The following is a 3822-nucleotide window of genomic DNA, read 5'->3' as shown; positions in this document are numbered from 1 at the left end:
CCGGCCCAGATAAGCCCCGCCCAGAAGCTGCCCTGGGCCAGATAAGCCCCGCCCAGAAGTTGCCACCCTCTGATTGTCCCGTGCGCACCCTGGCCCCTCTTATCTTGGTAGCAGCACCCCAGCCTCATCAGCAACAACTAACGTTCATTAGACGCTACTCCGTGCTTGCCCCCCTGCTGACCAGGACTCTTGGGGGACCCCCCTGGGGGCGTGGCCTAAGTCTCAGACCTCAGTGCCTCTGTGGGTTCCCAAGACTTTAACACTTTGTGGGGCTAAAGTCTCATCTTTCTCCCTCAGAGTGGCTCGCAGGACCTATTGGGGGCGCTCAGGGGGTACGGCCTCAACCACAGACCCCATTGTCTGGAAACAGACACAGGGTCAGAACCAGACACAGCTCCTCCGGCCCCTTCCTCATGAAGGCCCCTCCCTGTCACCAGAAACCTGGCTGGACACCCCACCCCTTCCCCCTTCGATGGGTGCTGTCAAGCACAGGTCTTATAAGCAGAAAGGTACCAGCTTGGCCTGAGAGACCACCCGAACCCTCCCAACCGCCTCCTCCTTCCCCTTGGGCCTCTGAGGGATTGTGGCTGGGAGCTGTTTGCCCCCCCGCCTCCCTGTTTTGTAGAGGGAAAAGAATAAGGGTATTGCTTTAGGGGACATGGAAGAGGACACGCTGAAACCCCAAATCTGGCCACATGCCTCCCCTGGGTCACCGCTGGGGCCCTGCCTCCTTGCTGCCCCCCTTACCTCTGCTGGCCTTAGGACGACTGCTGCAGGTTAGGTTGGGCACCCAGGTGCCTTTGAGGTTGGGGCCTGCCAAGGAGGCCGATCCCCTGCCCAAAAGTCACTGCAGAGCCCTCCCAGACACACCCTCCCTGCCTGCGGGTGTCTGATTAGGGCAGGGGCTAGGCTGCAGGCCTGCCAGGGTGAGGCTGGGCGCCCAGGCCTTGTGCAACCTAAGCTATTTTATTTAATGGAGTAGGAAAAATCCCCCTTACACAGTGCCGTTGGCCTCAGGTGCTTTACTGAATGCAGTCTCTGTGGAAGCTTTCTAACTCCCTGCACTGCTCAAAAGCAGACAGGTTGGCTGCGGATATCACCTAAAAGGGCCCAGAATGCGGAGAGTCTCATTTACCTGCCTCTTAGTGATGAAAGGGAGCGAGGCGAGGCTTTCTACCCCCTTCAAGTGCTGCAGGCTCAGAAACCCACGGGCCGGTTCTGCCCTGTCCTATCGGGTCACTATGAGTCGGCACCAACTCAACGGCAGTGAGTTTGTCTGGGTTTATTGATGACAAGCTGGGCCCTGCTATCTAGTCAGTCATTGAAGACCTCCTGAGACTGGCTAGGCCTCAGGGAGCCTTATTGTGCTGCTTGCTTGCTCGCAGTCCACCGTGTTTCCCTGAAACCCGAGTTAAAGTACAATATCTATACTCTTCTCCCCAAAGTGTAAACTCCAAAGCAAAAGGTGTAGATCTATGTATTCTGTACACATTCTGATTTCAACCAGGATGCTACAAAGACACGCCTGTGCTCTCCTCATCGGTGCGTCTTCCACGTGAAAACCTCTTTCTTCCTGACCTGTAGAGGGGAAGCTGGCTGCAGCACTTCAGGCTAACGAGCCTGCATCTCCGTGGCAGGTGCTCCCAGGGCTTGGTGGGAGCAATGAAGGTGGGGCACAGGCCGTGAACACAGAGGGAGGCACGGGTGGTGGACCATAGGGGAGGCACGCGTCATAGACAGAGGGAGCACAGGTTGGGGGGGGGGCACAGGCCGTGGACTATGGGTGGGAGGAGGCACAGGTCATGGACAGGGTGGGACACAGACTGTGGAGAGGGAAGAGACACGGGCCATGGGCGGGCAGGGGAGGCACAGGCTGTGGAGGGGGTGGGGGTAGGCGTGGGCCATCGATGGAGAGGGAGGCAAAGGTTGTGGACCCTGGGGGAGGTAAGGTGGTGAACAGGGGTACAGTGTTGGATGGGGAAGGAGACATGGGCCATAGACAGAGAGGGAGGCACGGGCTGTAGGTTGTGGGGTGGGTGCTGGCCGAGGACGGTGCTGGGGGACGGGGGCAGGAGAAGGGGGGTAAAGACAGCTGTTTGCAGTTTCTGGTTTGGTCCCAGCCCTTCTTGCTAGTTCAGCGGTGAAGGTGCTCGGCAGTCACTGGCTAAAGCTGGGTCCTGGGCTGCCCCACTCAGCCCTGTTTGCTGAGAGGCACTTGGACACCCTGTAGCTGTCCCAGTGCCTACCACCAGGAGCTGGCCTTGGGGCGTGCAGCTCATACCAGTGGGCTGCCTCAGGCCCTCAGACTCCAGGCCGACCTGCACCCCCACCTGGAAGAACTGGGTCTCCTGGGGCCTCTGTTCATTGGACACAATGAGACATGTTCTACCCTGCCACCTGGGTGTGACTGGTGCCACCCAAGCCCTCACTCAGGGCAAGGTCCCCATTCATAGCCTGGGTGAGGTGCCTGGGCCTGGAAGGCAGGACTGTGTCAAGTTGTGCGTGACCCTGGATGCACAATTCATGCCCAGGAGGCAGCCGGAGGTGTGCACAGCCGACCCTTGGCAGGTGCCCAGCTAGCAAACCTGAGAGACCCGAGGGACTCTCACTCCCCACCCCCCCTCCTGCCGCCACACAGCCCTCCAGGTGCATGTGGGTGTAGAGCAGACTAAGGGGGCCCCTGTGGGCCTCTCAGGCCCAGGCTGCTCCAGAGAGAGGGGAGGAGGGCCAGGAGGCCAGAGGGTCAGGCAGGCGGCTGTCTGCTGGGGATCTATGCTGCTGGGACCGCAGGGGTTCGGGAGGGGAACTCAAGCCCTTCGTCCACACCCAGCCCAGAACTGTAGCTGCCCTGCCTGTGCACCACCCCTAACCAATCCTGACCAGGTTCAGAGTCCCCGCCCCATGGCCCCTGTGTCTGGAGGTGGTTTCCCCAGATGGGGTCCCCTGGAGTTTCTAGGGGACCCTTGGCGGGAAAGGCTTTCAGCCGAGCATTCTGAGTGTGTGTATGGAGAGTGAGGCGTATATTTGTGTAACTCTTCCTACCTGCAGACAAAGTCTCCTTGCTGGGAGTGGCCGTGGAGCCTCCCCTAAGGACCCTCCAGGTCTCCTCACCTGCTCCATCCCAGGGACTGGGAGGGTCCCCGCCTTGAGCTCCAGGGCTCCACACACACAGCCTCTATCACCGCCAACCCAAGAAAGGGAGGGGCCAACAGCCAGGTTCCCACAGAAACATGGGGCACAGTGGGGGGCAGGGGTGGGCTGAGGCGCCACGTTTGAGCAGCCGCCCGAAGAGGATGTAAAATGGAAATTGGACTGTGCGCTCCCTGTGAGCCCCGCCCAGGCCCTGCCCAAGCTGCCTCTGGGCTTTTGCCTTGCCTGCCCTCTGTCTGGAGCTCCCCACCTCCACCCCTACATGTCCACCCCCGAATGTCTTATTCAAAGGCTTCCCAGGACCCACCACGTACCACCCACATTGATCACCTGGCCCCGAGGCTGTGGGTCTTTATTCTGAAAAATCTGGTGTTTCGGCCCCTCCGGTACCTGCCTGCCCATGCAGGCAGTCGGTACTTGGGGTGCTGATGGGAACTGGGTGGGGGTCTGCGAGTCTCCCCACCCTGGGCTCTGCTCTGTCTGAAGCCCCAGCAGCCCCTCCTGGGGCCCAGTCTGGCAAGCACCCTGCCAGCACTGCCAGAGGCCTGTCTGTGACCCACCACAGCCCCCCTCTGCTGGCTGCCCTGCACCCCAGCTGGGATGCCTGTGGGTAGGGGCGGGCCTGATGCTATCACAATTAATGGGGCAGTGGCATCCTGCACAGACTGGCCT

This window comes from Echinops telfairi, unplaced genomic scaffold, assembly GCF_000313985.2.
Source record: "Echinops telfairi isolate 266 unplaced genomic scaffold, ASM31398v2 ScPeMD7_5;HRSCAF=22, whole genome shotgun sequence".
NCBI lineage: Eukaryota > Metazoa > Chordata > Mammalia > Afrosoricida > Tenrecidae > Echinops > Echinops telfairi.
The sequence above is the reverse complement of the archived record's forward strand: the minus strand, read 5'-3'. Positions refer to the sequence as shown.